This window comes from Heterocephalus glaber, unplaced genomic scaffold, assembly GCF_053883595.1.
Source record: "Heterocephalus glaber isolate CG9 unplaced genomic scaffold, H.glaber_assembly_v1.0 deba00001460, whole genome shotgun sequence".
NCBI lineage: Eukaryota > Metazoa > Chordata > Mammalia > Rodentia > Bathyergidae > Heterocephalus > Heterocephalus glaber.
Genome location: NW_028258307.1, coordinates 7,768,941 through 7,787,478, shown reverse-complemented (window position 1 = coordinate 7,787,478; position 18,538 = coordinate 7,768,941). Strand labels below are relative to the sequence as shown.

Sequence of the window (18,538 nt, the reverse complement as noted above, 5' to 3'; positions counted from 1 at the left end):
ATGTGGCTTTTTTATAAACAAAAAATCTTAAGTCATTGGGAAGAGTCTGAATAGCTTGCTGGAAGTTACCTGGTCACAAAGTGGTTGATCTGACATTTGAGCTCACCTTGTGTGCCTCCAGAAGAATGCCCATAACCTCATCTCTAGTCTCCATTATAGCTGTGGTGGAGAAAGAAATGAGATGCATATGGGTAAGAGGATGAATAGGTACCAAACCTGGGGAGAAAGCAACGTGTAGAAGAAAGACTTGAATGTGGCATCCCAGCATCCCTTTGGACCCAGGATGGGGGTAGGGGAGAAGCCCTTGCCCAAGGCTGAGTAAAGGGTGCAGCACCTGCCATTCCTAGGGTAGTCTGGGAGGAACAGTGTCAGGGGAACTGTGTCCCTCTCAGCTCAGGCCCCATTCCCTAGGCTGTGTCAAGGGCCACTGCATCCTTTGTAAGCTAATCATACACTTCTGTTTTATTTTTATTTTTAAAATTTTATTAAAAATTTTTTAGGGCCGGGGATTTAGCTCAGTGGTTCTGCCGCCTGCCTCACAAGTGCAAGGACTGGAGTTCGATCCCAGGTGCCAAAAAAAAAATTTTTTGTGTGTGTTTTTTTGAAACAAGGTCTTACTATGTAGCCCAGGCTGGCCTTGAACTCACAGAGATCCTCCTGCTTCAGACTCCACTCCGAGTGCTGGTATATATTATGGGCTACACTTCCATTTTATACACCTGTTTGTATCTAAATTCAAAGTACAGTAATGTATTTTAATGAAGAAGCAGGATGTTTTGGATCACACTTTAGATAATTTCAGGGAGAGTGGTGACCAGGAAGAGGAAGTCTTGTTACAAAGTCATACTTGCTGGGAGCGTGCGCCAGGCCCCTAAGGCAGATTGTCCTAGAGAACCTTCCCCAGCTAGGAGTCCACAGCCTCGAGTTAGGTGCCACAGGTGGGCAGAGGGTGAGAACGTGCACAGGGTCTGGCTGGGTAGGGACAGAGAGGGAAGGGAGGGCATAGAAGGTGAGACTTGGGAAAGGTCAGGTTGGATGGATGTCAAGTACTAGCCCTAGACTGGGAATCTGGTTTCTAGGCTCTATCTATGACTTTGGGACAGGCCCTTCTCATTCCTGGGCTTCAGGGAGGGGTTGGACTGGAAAACCTTCCTTTAAATTCCTCCCAGCTCTGTTAATCTAGGGGCTTCTGACTCTACTGCAGGTAGGGCTGGAGGAATGTGTTAGAGTTCCATTTAGGGGTGTCGGGGGTGCTGCTCTGGGGTCCCTAGGGAGAGCGAGGAAGGGGTCAGGAAATGAGAGCTTGTAATGGAAACTGTGCTGTCATAGCTCAGGGGAGTCATGGAGGGTAAGTAGAGTCATGTGCTCGAGGGCCTGTCATCCCCCTGGGGCCTGCTGTGGGACAGCCCCTTCTCAGCTGGTAGAGATGGTATCACTGCAGAAAGGACTCTCAGGGGATGGGGCCTTTTGGAAAGAGGAACTTTGTGATTCAAAATGAGCCAGAAAAGGGTGAATGTAAGGGGACCAGGGGGAGCAAAAAAGAGGGGGATAGAACAGGACAGGAGAGGAGGGAAAAGAGATGCGGGCAAAGTCTTCTCCAGGGCTCCCCATACAGGCAGCACCTCTTGCTGGGAGCAGGCTGCTACCCACGGGCCGGAGACTGAACCCAAGGGCTGGCAGGTCCTTCTCTTCCCTGCCCTGTAAGAAAAGCCTTTGGGAAACCAGAGAGCGTTGCAGCCCCTAGGTCCTCTCTCTGATTCCCTTCCAGGCTCAGTATGCTCCTGGGCCTGAAAACATTGCCCACTGACGAGGGCGTAGAGGCGCACATTTGGCTTCTTTGCTCTTCTATGCAATCAATAACCTGGGACCCAGGGAAAGCAGTTAAGGACTCTTTGAGGCCCAGATTGGAGTTCCCTGGAGGCCTATTCATTGGCCAGGAAGCCCTGACTGATGGCCTGGCCTTCCCAGGCAGGAGTCATGGTGGAGGAGCAGAAGAACAGGGTCATATGACTTTTCCCTTTCTCTCTTAGATAATGCAGAATCATCTAGGTTGGTCACCCAGAAAGTTATTGAAAGTTAAGGGGTAGTATCCAAGCTCCCTGTGAGCAGTGACTGGGTCTTATGCATTTTTGTCTTCTTGGGGTTTGGCCCTGTGCTTGTCCCTAGGATGTACCCAATAAGAGCTTCTTGACTCACCTCAAGTGACCAACTTGGTCACTCCTGATTCTGAAACATGGTTGATTAGAGGGGAAGCTGGATCCACTCCATTTGCTCCATCTAGTCCTTTCTAGTCTTGTCCTCTCCTCCCCAACTCCCCATTGCAGGGGGTGGATCGATGGGATTCACATCTACAGAACACTTCCTGCCACACTGTGGAAGAAAACGAACTTGAGATTTGAGCCTGCTCTCAGAAGCGGGCAGTTTAATACAGACTGAGGAATGAGACACTAGTGGAAATGATCATATACAAGACACATGTGTCCCATGAGGAGGGACAAACAAGGGAGTTCAGAGGGGACGACCCACATGCAGGAAGGAAGTGTTTGGGGCAAATACAGGTTTGATGGAGGAGGAAGGGGCCTGAGCAAGCCCTTGAGGAAGGGCTAAGACTCCAAGTGAGGAAGAGAGGGAAGAAGAAGAGAAGAGAAGGCAGCAATTGCTCACAAGGACCTGTGATCCCTTTACGTCAGCTTCATTGTTTTTGTCTCTGAGACTAGAATCCCTTATCACCGTCCTTCCAGCTTGTTCCAGGAGATGCCCGGCCTAGGCCCATCTGTTGTCTGGATGAATGAGAAATCATGGAGGGGCAGATGGGGACCACAGGGACCCCTGAGTATGTGTCAGATCCCATTTGGACGTCTGGACCCCAGAATGTAAGCCTCATGAAGGCAAGAGCTCAGGTCTGTGGCCTTCCCTGCAGGACCCTAGCAGCTCGTGCCTGACGCATCCGGGAACCGGACAAATGCTTGTTTAATGGGGATTGTGCCAAGTACTCTACTAGGACCCCTTTCCTGAGGAGGCCAGTTCCCAGTGTGAAATTCAGGAAGAAGGAGCCTGTGGGGTAGGGCATGTGGCGTGGTCAAGGCAGGGACACTAGAGAACACGGAGCATCCCAGGTTAGGGGAGGGATTGGGGTGGGGTAGAATTAATCAGGCATAAACTCAAGAGGTAATAGCCCCATTAATTGAGTGGTAATGATCCTTGGCATTTTTCATCTTCAAAGCTAGGGACAAACTGTAATTAATACTCCTGCCACCCGGGGGCAGGGTGTGGGTGGGGGTGGTAGTGTGGAGAATTGTGAGCTACTGCTACTCAGTTGGGGAAACTGAGGCACTGGCAAGCAAGTCTTTAAGAGATAGGATGCGAAGCCCAGCCCAGGCTGGGATCTCAGGGCACCTTGGACACATCGGAGCATGATCCCTTCCAGAGGGCCGGAGCCCAGGTAATGAGTAGGCAGGGGAGGGCTGGTGCTGTCTCAGGCCTCCACCACACATGGCAGCGGGGGCCTGGTTCGCAGGTAGCATGGCCCGATGAAGGGAGATTTGGGCCCAGGCTGCCTCAGGCAGGGGTTGGGGTGCCAGAGAGGGGTAGTGCAGGGAATGGGCCAGGTCCTCCGTGCCTAGCACAGCTCCAAGCACACTCAGCGTGACTCATCGGCGGCTCCCAAATGCCTCCTGGTTTCCTCATCCCAGTCTGGCAGCCCCGAGCCCCCAGGGAGTTTTTCATTAGCGTGATTACTCTGCCATCATTAAGAGCTGGTAAGTAGCACCCAGGGACCGAGGGCAGGGGCTGGGCCTTTGCATGTTACACTCCAAGCACCCTCACTCAGTTCAGCCACCACTATGCAGGTCCTTCCCGCTGGTGGCCCTGCTAGGAAGTAAGCCCAAGTCTTCCCCAGGGTTGCCAGGGTTGTCCTGCCTGCTTACGTTTTTATGTTCCTTTGTGTCATCCTTCAGTAAATGTCTGTCTCCCACACTGATGAACGCTGTCCGCTCACTTCCTCCACAAGCACAGGAGCTACTTCTGACTTGGCATTATATTCCCATTGCACTCCTTTCCCATTCACCCCACCCCACGCTGGTGCCTGTGTAGCAGGCCTTTCTGAACGAACAGGTGCCCACAGGGCAGAGAAGGGCCGGGAGACTTCCCCTCCTCCCACCTTTGGATATTTGGCAGTTATTGACTGTGTACACATTACCCGGTCACATGCTGGGGTTAAGGCATTGATGAAAGCAGCCCGAGTCCTTGCTGTTGGGAATCTCAGGTCTGATGAGTATTCAGGGCGGGGACAGAAAGTAAACAAGTTATACATGTGAGATAGTGGTAAGGGGCATGAGGAAAAGTAAATTAGAACAAGGGCATTGACAGTGGCAGGGTGTGCGTGCTGAGATCCTGTCTGTAGCAGCAGTTTCTCTCCTCCACCCTTGCGTTTGGAGCTAGCACTCATATAGCTTATTTATTTTGTAATACTGGGGGTTGAACCCACGACCTTCACACTGAGCTACATTCCTAGCCCCTTTGAATTTAATTATTTTATTTTATTTTTGTTTTGAGACTGGCTCTTGCTAAGTCCCTAAGTTACCCGGGCAGGGCTTGGAATTTCCATCCTTCTGCCCCAGCCTCCCGGAGTTCAGTATCTTATTAAAGGACTGAATCCAAATGGTGTGGGTCTGAGTTTTAGTCAAGCTATGGCCTAGTTTACTGGATACTGTGAAACTTCTGTGTAAACAGGATCTTTGCAAAAAAAAAAGAAATTCATCGAAGTATACACGATTCTGAAGGCAGTCACTGGCATTTGACCCCTTTCCCCGCATCAGCCCCTCTTCCTGTGGGTCCACTTCCTGCTCTGCCACCAGGAGGCCCGAGATAAAAGTCTACAGTGTGTGAGGACAGGGTCATTTTCAGGAAGGGGGCATGACTGAGCTGCATGGCCCCCAGGCCCAGTCTCAGAGGCACACTCCCCTCTTGCCAGAGCCCTGTCTTGGAGAGGTAGGAAAGCTTCTGCTAGACCTCAAACGAAAGAAAAAGTTGCCGCAATGGAAACTTGAATGAATCCTCCCCTCTTGCCCTACTTCCCTACCTTGGTCACACTTCCGGCTGCTGCCACAGGGTATTTCGGGCTCGAAAACAAAGCGTCAGATCTATTTGAGCAACTTTTGTTCCATCGGAGTAGAAGCCCAGGGGCCTGTGGCCGCCCTGGGCTCGGCCACTTCCCCAGGGAACTGACGCGTTTCCCCTTCTCTGCCAAGGTCCAATTTAGCAAGTCAGACTGGCCACTTTTGGCTTCTCCTTTTCCTAGCCAGGCAGTGTGTGGGCACAGAGCCAGTGGGAGGGCCGCAGAGAGGATGGGCATGTGTGTGGATGCCTTCCTTGTAGACTCCAGGGGAAGGCCTGGCTCCCCTCTTTTGTGAGAACTTCCCTTCAGTCCTCCCAATATCCCCCAAACCGCACACATGAAACCTCCCCTGTAGCCACCAAAAAATCTACTTGTAGCTTCAGGGGACTGAGAAGAGAGAGCTGTGGTTAGGTCATGTCTAGTCCTCAAGTCTGCTTGGGATGGAGGTGTCTCTCTGTCCATGGTGAGCTGGTGTGTATTCAGGTTATGGACAAAGTAGGTGTGCATGAAGATTGCACGTACATGAAAATTCCATGTACACATTTTCTGGGGCTGAACACACACACACACACACACACACACACACATATGCACAGAGCTTGCATGGATGTCTAGGAAGAGCTTGGCAGAGTCGGTACCTTGAAGTGTCTAGTGGGTGCACTCACCATCTGATAGCGTGTGGACTGCTATGTTTACAGTATGTATGCACAGGTTGCATAAGTAGAGGTGTGTGCAAATGTGCACATGCACACTTGTCTATGGGTGGATGGCAGAACATGGCTTGCAGGGGGCAGGGAAAATATGTGGGCTCTGGATGATGCTGACCGGTGTCCTGATGGGTAGACTGGACTGTAAGTGCTGTCTGTGGGTCAGGGCTGGAGGACAGGTTAGTGAACATCAGGTATGAGTCTGCGTACCTTTGGAAGCACCTGTGTGCCTTGGTTTCCAGCCTCTGTCCTCCAGCCTCTCCCTGTGCACAGGCTGCTCTGTCCTCCCAGGGATCCCTGTAACCCCTTTGTTAGCCTGTCTCCCTGCTGCCCTGTCCTGGGGCTCATCCTTCACAATCACACATGGAGTTGTCTTCATGCCTGTCCATCTTCTCTCTTAGCATGCGGGAGGAGCTTCTCGGGCAGAGCTGGCTAGGTTTCTTTTGTGGCCCCCTCAATGCCTAGCACGCAGCACACGTGCACAGCTGAGCCTTCCTGTCTGTCCTAGAGGAGAGTGGCTTCCCAGCCACAGCCTGTGCGTAAAGTGCCGTTTCCTTGTGGTGATTTGAATGTGCATGCCTGCCTTTTCTGTCTCTGCTGTGAGTGTGACAGTGGTGGGGCACAGAGGGTGTTTGGACTCCCAGGCTATTGCCCAGGCCCTAGGGGAAATGCACTCAGCCTGCTCTTCTCTTGCTTCATGAGACTGGAAACAAAAGTGAACACCCAGGGGTCTTGCCAGCCTGCTTTCCTGACAAACTCAGCTCTTTTCTTTAATCCTCTTACCCCTGTCCTGCCGACTTGTGCCAGTGGGCTGGACACTAGCTCATGCTTCTGTGTCTGCCCTCAGTCCCCGGGGCCTTTCCACTAGATGCTGAGGGTCTTTGCATGGGTTTCTGCTGGCCTGGATCTGGGGTGGATGAACTAGGCTGCTTCTGGGCAATCCCAGGTCTCTAGCTCCCTACATCTGTAAACTCATCTTTAACCTGGGTCTTCCACTAGGGTTTTCTGGCTCCTGCACCCAAACACACTTGATGTTGTCTGATAACGCCGGTTCTGCCTGTTCTGGTGGCTTCCACTTGCTCTCAGCCAAAGGGAGAGTAGTAGTGGCTTCTCTATCACTGCCCCCAAATGCCCATATAGAATCAGAAGTCATTCAGCTGGAGGGGCCTCAGAGAACATCCATCCCAAGCTGCTTTAGAGATGGGGAAAATGAGGCCCAGAGAGGGTGGCTGACCAGCCCAGGCTCACATAGCAGTGAATAGGAGCTCTAGGGTTGGAATCAGATCTTGACTTCCCATCAGCAGTTCTGCCAGCTATCCCAGAGCAAATGGCCATGTCCCTTTTTTGTTTCCTTCTCTTTTTCTTCTTTTCCTTTCCTATGGGATCATTTCATTCTTGTCCCTTAAGATGTGCATTCTGTGTTGAACAGGATGACATGCCTGGTGGTCCCATGGTTGTACTCAGAGCTAAGCACACTGTCCTGGCATGAATGCCTGCAGGCTTTTCCCTTCCTGTCTCCTGTCCCCTAACATATCCAGGGACACTGTCCTCTGTCTCTCCCTCTCTGAACCATCCTCTTCATCTCCTGTTTCTCCTTCCAGACACTGAGGAGGAGACAGACAGAAACCCTTAGGGAACTGTTCCTGTCTCTCACCTTAGTTTCCTGGTCTCTGAAATGGAGCAAGAGTCTCAGACAGGAAATATGGGCAGTTGTGGTGTGTGTGTGTGTGTACACATGTGTCTCACACATCTCCCAGCAGCTCCTGGGGGTAGAGAGGACAGTTAATTAGCATCTGATGGAAGGTGTCCTGGGACCATTACAGGTGCTCTCAGGATGGCCAAGAGGATGGGCCGAGAAGTCCCCAGAGGTTCTGGGAGTGAGCAGCCCTCAGCCCCACTCCTGCAAAGTCGATGAGACACCTGGAGAGGCTGGGGGGAGGGAGCATTCTGAGTGAAGGGTCTTTGTCTTTACAGGGAAATGTGTGCTAGTTGCTAAGGAACTGGGTGTCTTTCCTGATCCAAGCTTTCCAGTGTTTTGCTTAGCTTGGGAGGGGGATACTGGCTGGGCTTGGGGCTCCCTTGGCAGTTGGTCCCTTCCCTGGGGCTGCTGAGGGTCTGATAGGTCTTGTGGGAAGGATTCTCATCTGGGAGAGATGGTCCTTTACTCGAAGCCTCACGGCTGGCTTGCTCCAGCTGAGCTGGGGAGAATAGGTGAGGAGGAGGCAGGGGAGGAGGAGAATTCATGCATTTGCTGAACAGTCTGCATGCCAGGCCTTGTGCTTGGTAGCTGCCATGCTATCTCATTTAACCACTGTAACTTGGGCTGGGGATTTAGCTCAGTGGTTTCGATGCCTGCTGTGCAAGCACAAGGACCTGAGTTCGATCCCCGGTACCAAAAACAAAACAAAAAAGACCACTGTAATTTGTCTTAGGCAGAAGGCATTTATTTTCATTATATTGCTTTTTGCACTCGAAACACAGGTCTGAAATAGTTAAGTAAGTTGCCCAAAGTCACTGTGCTGTCAAGTAGTAGAAATTTTATATGAATTTAAGTCTGTTTGATAAGAGATCGTATGCTTTTAAAACTATCCCACCTACTATGCATGTGAGGCTTTCTTCCTGTCCCAGTGCTGCTCAGCTCTAACCCCTGGGCCCATCACAATCACTGTCACCACCACCATCATCAGAATCATCACCCCATCACCATCATCACCATCGGAATCACCACCACGTGGTGACCCACTGAGTCTTGCTAGGTGGCTTTCCCTCCTTTCCCACCTCTCTTCTTTCCCTAAGGACAGTTATCACACAGGTGTGATGGGGAGGGAGCAGGGTGAGTCAAAGGGCTGAGGCTGGTAAACAGGGTACTGAGCACGGGTGTGTGTGTGTGTGTGTGTGTGTGTGTGTGCATGAGACCATGGGCTGGGCCAGGCTATTGCCTTGAGCATTCAGAAGCCACCCCCACCCCCCAAATCATACCTGGTCCAGGATGGCTAAAGCTTTAAACTCTTCTGGAACTTCCAGCCTTTCCTCTTTGGCCCATTCAGCTCTTAAATGGATAAGTCTTTATTTTATATTACCAGAGAGTAGGAATAAAGTGCTACTTACCTCTAAATACTAAGGTAAGAGGGCTTAACACCAGATTCCATTACTGCTATAGGGAACAGGGAGTAGGCCCCTTCACATCAGGGAATCTGGTTCCTCATCTAGAAAACGAGAACACCACCACCTATATTATTAGGTTGTTGGGACAATTGAATGAGAGAATGTGTTGAAGGCCTGGGCAGGCTGAGAAGCAGGGTGAGAATGCATTAAATGAGACACTACACGGGAAGTGTTCCGCACGGTGCCTGGTATGTAGAAGGTGCTTGGAAAATGGTATCTGACAGTGATGATGATAACGTCAGTCTTCTTTATCCCTGCAAAGAGGTAACCACTGCTCCCTTACATCTTTCTTGGCTGCTTCATTAGAGACCTCAAGCAATTTGCATGTCCATTTTGTTTCCACCTGGCAGAAGTAGTGAAAAGGAGTGAGAGGCAAAAACACTTCCTCCAGGGTGGCTCTCCCAGTCCCCCTGTGGCGTCCAGGTTTCCTCTATCTGCCTCTTCTCTGTAGTTTCCAGGGACTGCCTGGTAGGGTTGGCTTCAGCCTACAATCCGGGCCAGCTGTGTTATTTTTTCACTTTTTGCGGCCAGGAGGGTAGGGGTCTCTCCTGCCACGGAACCCAAATCTCAGAACGCCAGGATAAAGTAAGGAGGGGAGAAAGAAAGGAAAGCAGGCAAGCCGATAATTTCCTCGAAGGATAAACATCCGACTTTTTTTCCCTTACCCAAAATAAACAGGCTAGCCACAAGGAATTAAAAGCAGAAGAGGGGAGGATATGTCTCAATTTGGGGCTGCTTTAGCAAGCTGACCTTCTATTTATCCTGGCCCTGGGCACCAACTGGAGCTGCCAATTATACTCTGTGCTTGGTGGGGTGGGGGCTGCAGGGAGAAGGTCCTAAGGTGTATGGGACCCGGAGAGTTCCTTCCCAGGCTGCCTTCCATGACCCTGCAGAAGGGTGCTTCCTTTTGTTCCTTATTTTAGCTCTGTTTTAGGGTTTGCCTGGTGGAATGGAAGGGAATGGGGAGAGTTGTTTTTTTTGCCCTGGGCAGGCATTAAACTTCCTTCTAAAGCACAGGACTCTGCTATCTGCTGTCCACTACCTGGGCATGGAAGAGAATCTATCAACAGAAGAGAGGCATCACCCAATTCCCTCTCTGGTCACCAACTCCATCTCCCACCCTACTTCCTTCTTCAGATCCCACCTCAGGAACTGTTTAGTTGAAAATGTGCTCAGCTGGGCCTCAGGTCAGCCAGGGCCTGCTGCCTTGCAGCTAACATGGCACATACCTCGAAGAAGGTAATAACCCTATGCTCAGCTCAGCCTGCTCCTTTCATTTGGTGACCTCAAAGCACTTTGCACAGGTGAGTCACCAACGTTGCTGCACCCTGGCCAAGGAGAGGGGTTTATTAACTCTTGGAGGGAAACTGAGCTGAGGACCTGTTGCGGGGTGAGTTGAGAGGCCACACTTTAGGCTGCGCAGGAGGCTAGCAGAGGGGTCTCCAGGGGGTCCTTGGGCAGGGAAGTCAAGAGGCCTATAGCTCAGTCCAAGGATGCGGACGCTGAAATCCTCTCCACGTAGATATACTAAGGCATTTCCTCACAGCTTTCCAAAAGCACACATCTGGGGGTGTCACCAGTCACCTTCCAGTCTGTTTATCATCCAGTGATTTCTTGGTGCTTGTAGGGTACAATCCAAAATTTAGCATGGCCACAAGGCCTGGCCTGGCCTTTGCCCACCTGCTATATATTTCATTTCAGCTACACGACTGGCCTTTCATTTTCTGGATGATGCCACATATGCTCCTGCCAGCTGCTGCAGTTTGGAGGATCTTAGGGATGCTCTCTGGCCCTGTCTGCACTCACCAAGTTAACCCTACCCTACCTCCCAGCCCTGAAGTTAAACATCACTTCTCCCGAGAGGCCTTGCCTGAGCCTTCAACCCGCACTAGAAGCCAGGCCTCCTTTCCATCCTCATAACACGGATCACAGTTTGTTATCATTTGCCTGGGCCTGTCTGATATCCGCCCCCCCACCCCAACCCCACTGCACAAGGCCAGCACCTTGCTCAGCCTGTTCACCTCTGGATTTCCAGGCCTAGCACAGGACAGGTGTCCGCGATGTTTGTTCAATGAATGCTGTTGAGTGTTGGAGTTGGAAAGGTCCATGGAGATAAAGCAGTGTCCCCTACAGCTCCTTCCCACCTCGTTGTCACTGCTGAGGAGGTGGAGCTTCAGAGAGATGAGCAATTTGCTTGAGGGCTCAATTCAGGCTTAGGGATCCCCATCTCCTATCAATCCATCCCCCAGCCCCACCCACTTTCAATTACCAGAAAGCCCCAAGCCCTAGTTGCTGGATGTTGGCTGATTTTCCCATTGATTTCTCTCTCTTTTCTTTTCTTTTCTTTTTTCTTTTCTTTTCTTTTCTTTTCTCCCCCCCCCCCCCCATTTTTTGTTACTGCAGAGTAAACTCAGGGTCTTCCTACTGATTTATGTCCCTGGCTTTTTTATTTTATTTTGAAACTAGGTCCCACTAAGTTTCCCAGGCTGGGCTTGAACTTGCAATTCTCTTGCTTCATCTGTGCAGAGTGCCTGGATTACAGCTATGATCCACCATGCCCAGCTCCCTTCGTTGATTTTCCAAAGAAGACAGATTAGGAAGCAAAACAACAAGCACTGGATGACCTCTTATTTTTATTTTTTAAAATTTAAATGAGAAGGGGTCCATACCCAAAGAGGGCCTTGTCCCAGGACTCCTGTGGACCCACACCTGGAAGGTGAAGCCTGTGGCCCAGCAGGCAGTTATCTCTGTTCATGTTTGCCCTTGGGCTAGCTGCCCCTTTCCCCGGAAGCTTGGAACATTGCTGAGTCTTCGTAGTTCTGTGTCATGAACTGGGTGCTTACTTCAGGCTCATTCAGGTGGAACCGGTACAAAAATTTGTCCATTTCCCAAGAGCTTGGAAGGACAGACAGGCCATAGGGAGGCAGTGAGAGAGAACCACTGGCCTGAGGGCTGCAGGGGCCCGATGGTGAGAGGCAGCTCTGGGGACTTGCAGACAGCAGGTGATGACTTTGGTCCCCTCTGGCTGTGGGGGCACAGTGCCTGGACAGCCTTCTGGTCTCTGGCTGCAGGGGAGCCCCCGTACGCTAGTACAGTCCCTCAGAAGTGGCACCACAGTTACCTACTTGCCAGGACCATGGGGACTAAGCCCAGGCTGAGTCAAGGCCACCTCGTGTCCCTTTCCCTGGGCCCTGTACTTAACATGCTGCTGCCTTTTTGCACTATGCAGAAAGGAAACGCCAAACCCCCTCTCCCTGCACATCTCCCGACCCCACAATGGAGGCTGCAGTGCTGCTGCTCCTCGCCATACCTGGTCACCCTAGCCGCCGGAGTTGATCCTGGCGGATGAGCCTATGCTGTTCTTATGATCTTTTCCCCTGAATCCTGGCCACCACCTGCAGCAGGGCTCCTTCCCCTCAGCGGACGTAGATAGGCAGTGCCTGGATCCTGGAGGAGGAATAAGGGTGGGAACTGGAGAAGCCCAGTTGGTACTCAGGTCAGAGGGGGTCCTCCTCAGGGGACAGCACAACAGGGGACACATCTTCCGGGCGAGTGTGCACAGGCCTCATGGCGGGGCAAGGAGGGCACTGCCCTGAGTACTGGCGAGAGGCTGAGAGAAGTGGTCAGAGGCAAATTCCCACACTCCTGTTTCTCAAACCCTGAGCGTCAGACACCCTAGGTGGATGGTTACCAGGAAAACACAGGAAGCCCAGGTAAGTCTGGATCTCAGATAAACAGCAAATAATTTGTTGTGTGTGTCCATCTATTGCACGGAGCATACTTACACTGAATTATTTTTCATTGTTTATTCAGAATTTAAATTGACCTGGAATTAAAATGCATCCTGTAAGTTTTGTTCTTTTGGAGCTCTCTTGATTTGGGGGGATAAATCTGCAACCTTCCCTGGAGGAGGGGTGGCCTTTCCTGGGGCACAGCTAGGCAGTGGCTCATGTGCCATGGGCGATGACAGTCACCTCTCACCCCCAGACAGAAGAGGCTCGAGCTGGCTGCCTGTAGTCTTTTGCAGACATTCCCTGAGAGTCATAGACCACCTTTCTCCACCTGTCGGCCCCGTCTGTATCTACCACCCTCTTCACAGCACCAGTGAGAGAGCAAGTCCACCCAAGTGTGTTTCTCCTTCCATTCCTCTTCCCTCCCATGGCCACTGGTGTTTCAACAATATTCTTAAGGACAGGACAATTTTTAATTTTACCCCCACCCAATGATAATAATAACAACAATGATGATGATGATACAACAAATAATAATGCCAGCAACAACATACCTCTGTAGTGCTCCTGTGTGTCACTTGGATCATGAACAATAATTCACTCAGTTTTCACATCAGTCCAACTGTTGAATACTGTGATTACCCCTGGCTTACAGATGAGAGGCTGGGTCCAGGATGGGGTACAGGGAGGGAGCTTCCTAAGGCAGCTGTCCCCAACCTTTTTGGCACCAGGGACCAGTTTCCAGGAAGACACCTGGGATGATTCACAGGAGCACTGGATCCTGGATCCCTTGCATGCACTTGTGCAGTTTGAAGTAGGATTCCTACTCCCGTGAGAAGCTAATGCCTGATTGACAAGAGGTGGTAATCCAGTGATGTGGACGGGCCGTAGATACCGATGCTTTGCTCACTGGCCCAGCACTCAACTCCCGTGTGGCTTGCTTCTTGTCGGGCCGTGGACTGGTATCAAGCCAACCTGGGGGTTGGGGACGCCCGTACCCCTGTCCTAGGGGACAGAGACAAGGCAAGTCCTTTCCAGCTTCCCTCCATCCTGTCTGCCTCAGCAATGGGATGCTTGGCCTACCTGAAGGGCTGGAGAGAGAGGGCCTTGAGGGAGTCTTGGTGAAGGGTGGCAAAGGTGCTGAGAACTACCCTACTGGATGGGTACTGAATGTAATGGGCATTCCCACGGTTTTACAGGCACTGTGCCTGGCTCGAGGCTCTGCACCCTGGGGCTGGCTTGGCTGGAAAGGAATTCTGGTATCAGAACCCTGGAAAAATGTGTGCATGCCTATGTACACACACCGGCATATCGTTTTGTGTGTGTGTGTGTGCCAGGGAAAGGGCTCAAGGGTGATCTGGTGGGTGGCAGGCATGAGGGGACAGTGGGGCCTTCCCCACTCAATAGTGCAGGAAGGAACCTGGGTGGTAAGGAAGGAATTGAAACCCATCACGAGATCAGGGCAAGCTAGTGAAAGAAATCCCCTTGCTCCCCTTTCTCAGCAGAGCTGGCCTCCCTAGGCTCAGATGCCACCTCCTGCATGAGCTCGGAGTGTCCCTGGGGTCTTAGGCCCCTTCCCAGTCCCACTTCTGACAAGTCTGGTCCTCGGGCTCCTCTGGCAGCTGTTCCCCACACCCAGGCCCTGTGCTGGCTGCCTCCTCTGGCTCACCAGGACTCCTCACCACCCCCCAATTTCCTGCCACAGAGGGTGAGAGGAACTGACCCTGAGCAAGTTCTAGAAGGGAAAGGGTTGAGTCAGGCCCACAGGGGTGTGTGGGGAGAGATGGGCTCTGTGGCTTCCGTGGTCACCGCTCAGAGGAAAGCCCCTTCCTGTATGGTGTGGCCCTGTCCCTGAGTGCCAGGAGGCTGCTACCGTGCAGGAAGAGGGCAGGGCTGCGTCTGCTGGGGCCACTGCACTAGCAGCCAGGCTGGGCTAGGGCTGGCCAGGGCAGTGAGCGTCTGGTGTCTGTTTCCTAAGCTGCCTAGAGATGACAGTACAGGGGCGCGGGCTCCTCAAGGCAGGGCTGTCTCCCAGGATGTATGGGTCCATCTCTGCTCAACCCGAGGGGTGACGGTCCCATCCTGCTGAGGCAGCCCCGCCTAGAGGCCATCCATCCCCTCGCTTGCAGGTCGCTGCTGATGTCAGCCAAGAGCTGTGGCTGTTAAAGATGTTGGAGTAGGAGGAGGCCGAGGGGAGAGTTAGGACATCTCACCTAAAGCCCGGCGGGTTTCTGAGCTACTGCTTGTGCCTGAGCTGCTCGACACAGGGGACACCCCCATCTTCCGTGGTGGAGAGGGGAGCGCATTCTCTGGGCTTTAGTCCCAGGGACTGCCACGGCTGGAAGGTTTGCACCTGGCTCTGGGCCAGGTCTTGACAGTCACTTTCTCCACCCCTAGGTCCTGAATCTGTGGGGCTGGCTTTGCATGTTTTGGGAGTGGCTTGTTGTGTGCTCCTGACCAGCTCCACTGAGGCTTTTAGGGCTAAGCCAGCCTCCAAGAGAGGGAGAAATGGTGGTCCCCTACCCTGGCCCCCAACCCCTGGCAGCGCTTGGGAGGAGGGGTGGACAGCTCCTGGGCTAGAATCTGTGCTCTGAGCCTCAGATCCCGGAGCAAGGGCCTTCTATGGAACACGGCAGCTGCATCCTGTGGCTTCCGCCAGGTGTGGGGAGCAGGCTATTGCTTTACCCATGCTCACTCCTGTCTTCCATGAGTTTTTCTTTTCCTTTCCTTTCCTTTTCTCTTCTCTCTTCCCCTCCCCTTCCCTCCGTCTCCTCTCCTATCTTCTCTCTCTCTCTCTCTCTCCCTCCCTCTCTCTCTCCTCACTATGTAGTCCAAGCTGGTCTTGAACTCACTATGTAGCCCAGGCAGACCTTGAACTCACTGTAATCCTCCTGCCTCAGCCTCCTGAGTGCTGGGACTATAGGCCTGCACCACCATGCCCAGTTTTCTCCATGAATTTCTAATGCAAGACAATTAACAGTAGATAAATGATAAACTTGTCCTTCAAAAAAAGTCCTTGGCCAGCAGCGCAGCTTTGCCACCGGGCCCTGGCAGACATTTGCAGGGCCTCTCTTAGCTGGCACAAGACAGTACTTCCTGGCCAAAGGATGTTGTCCACCAGACCTGTCACTTGGTCCTTGGTGGACCTGGGTTGTCGGGGTCAGGAGGCTGAGGCAGGGCCAGGTGGCTGAGCCCCTGAGGTTGGACCCTGCCCTGGACAGGTATTGCAGGGGCCTGAGAACTTGGCTCTGAGCTGCCCTGTTCCCCCAGGCAGGTGACCTGCATCTAACCGAGGCACTGCCCTTTTATCTGGGCTCAGCCTTGCTCTACCCTCCAGCTTGGCAGGGCACTACCTCCTGTCAGAGAACGGTGTCCCTGATGAAAACAGCAAGGATTCAACCCCAATCTAATAACCGCCCCATGGAGAACACGGCTCGGGTCTGTAATTTGTCTGGTTCGCCAGGGCTGGCTGCCGTGATAGAAGCACTGATGCCTTTCTGTGGAGATTAATGATGTCCCGGCAGTGGCAGGCGGGAGGCCTGAGCCTTTTATTTTTTTGTGCCATTAAATGATATCCAGAGACTTTTACTCGGGAGCTGATAAGCCCTCGTTCCATCACACCCAATTGCTCCTGGAGAATATTTGCTGAGTGGCTGATCCTGCTGGCTCTGGGGTGGAGGGGACACTTGGACACTGGTGGGAGTGACACACCAGGGTGGCCGGGCAGTTGCAGGGTGGTTAGGGAGAAGAGAATTTGGGGAGACTGGAGAGTGGGAGGGAGGGTCCTAATTGTCCAGTGAATGGATCATCTAGGCCTCCTTCCTCCACCTGTGGCTAAGGGTGGGGACAGAGAAGGGACCCAGAAGAGGAGGGGCTCTGAGCTGCCCAGTTAGCACCCAGTTATCATGTTTGGGGATTATCTGCCATTTCTCTGTGTGATCCGTCTGACACTGCTTTGGACAGCTGGTGTTTGGCTTGACTGGGGCAGGATGCTCCAAGAGGTCTGCCTGGGGCCTGCGGAGATTTCAGGCAGCTGCTGGCCAGGGTGCCTTGCTGCATGTTGCCCAGGTTGCCCACCAGGTCCCCATCCTACCAGGCCTAGTAGGTGGATGGGGCCTTCGGAGGCAGAAGGGAGCCACCTGCCCCAAGCCCACATGGTGAGCAGGGGCGGGCCCTGGGGGCTCTGGGGCTGGAGCAGGCAAACCACTGTGAGAGGTCATGGGGTTAGGGTGGGCTGTTCTGCAGTGGTGTGTGTGTGTGCTCTCGGGACTGGGGGCTTGGTCTCCAAGCAGGGCCTGCTTTCCTCTCAGGCTCTTCTATCACACTTCACCACACCCCACACTGCCCTAGGCTGCCTCCAGGCCTGCTGCTTAGGGCTCTGCTGCCCTCATGCCCTTGGCCCCTAATACCCCTGTCTCGTTCACCCAGGGAGCCCCAGAAACCTTCCGATGTCATAAATATGACTCACACCTCATGGTATGGCAGGTCCCTGCCTGTTCCTCCTTTCTGACCCCCTGAATTCAGGTGCCCCTGGTGCTAGAGAGCAGCTTATGGCTGCCTCACCTGCCATTCCATTGGTTTCCCAAAGAGTGGGGTTTTCCTCTTCATGAGGGCCCCTGAGGCTGCCCCTGTGAGGTGGCGGTGGAGCCCCCCACAAGCATTCTGGCACTGTCCTGGGCTTGTGGCCTTTGAGTGGCTTCTGAAGAAAGCTGCAGTGTGTCATTGGTCATCTAGTGGGACAGCAAGAGTATGTGTATGTGGCCAGCTTGTGACATGTTGGGGAGAGGTGGCTGAGCTGTGGCAAGGTACTGACCATGGCTCCCTGGAGCTTTGGGCTCAGCCATGGCCTTCACTGGGAAGGGGAATTGTGGGAAGAATGGACCACTGTGGCTCAGGGCAGCAGGACGCAGTTGTCCCCTCTCTGTCCTTGAAACGAGGGTGGTGGTCTAGGTGGATGTTGGGGACATGGAACGAACCCTTCCCCAGGCACCAGAAGGAAATTCATCTGCTGTTCACTGCAGACCTTTTGCCAATCATGCCACTCAGTGTTTGTCTCTCTGGTTTTCGCTTCCTCACTTGCTCTGGAAGATGCTGGCTGCTGTCTTGCCCACCTGACATGAGGGGGCAAGGTGAAGGTTGAGGAGAGTTGGCCCTGGCCACCCAGGTTGGGACAGGGAGGGAATGATGTGGAGATTGTCATTGTGGGTATGAGGTGGCAGCCTCTTCAGGTGCTGAAGGAAGTTGATGTGTGTTTGTGAACGTGGGGGTGTGAGAATGTTCGGATCTGTCTGTGTATGAATGACTTGTGAATGTGTGTGTGTGGGTGTGTAGAACACACAGATACACTCATTGACCAAGAGCCTGAGGTGGCTTGGGCCCAGCCACGGGTGATACAAGGCAGGAAGACAGAGGTGAGCTCTTCTCTCAAGGAATTTATAGTGTCACGGTGGAAGCAGGGTGATGTGAGTGAGTGAAACTCAATTTAGTAACACAAAAGAGACACAAGCAGACTCCGGAGAAAGTTCAACAGAAAGTAGGCGATTGGATATAGGGACAAGGACAGTAATAGGAGAGGGCAGGGCCAGACTTGGCTGAGAGAGGCCAGCCCTGGGGGGTCAACGTGGGCAGAGCATCAGGGAGCCTTGCAGGGGGGTCAGTTCCTGCAACATGGGCAACACATCCCAGGGTTGAGTGGAGGGAGGGGAGAATGGTTCACCTGGATCAGTAGGCAGGGACAAATCATGGGCAGGCATACACTAGTGAACAACAGGATGTAAGGGACCCCTTGGCAGTGTGGGAGGGGCATGTGAAGTCTGCCT

The 18,538-nt window shown here is 52.7% G+C and overlaps 1 long non-coding RNA gene across 1 annotated transcript; it reads right to left on the bottom strand.

Annotated features, from left to right (window-relative positions):
• Positions 1-105: 105 nt before the first annotated feature.
• On the bottom strand, positions 106-5,352 carry LOC147826889 (uncharacterized). The gene is made up of 3 exons (XR_015453381.1): positions 3,927-5,352; positions 2,197-2,370; positions 106-159 (listed from the first exon to the last, which is right to left on the bottom strand). It is a non-coding gene; the product is annotated as an uncharacterized LOC147826889 (long non-coding RNA).
• Positions 5,353-18,538: the final 13,186 nt, after the last annotated feature.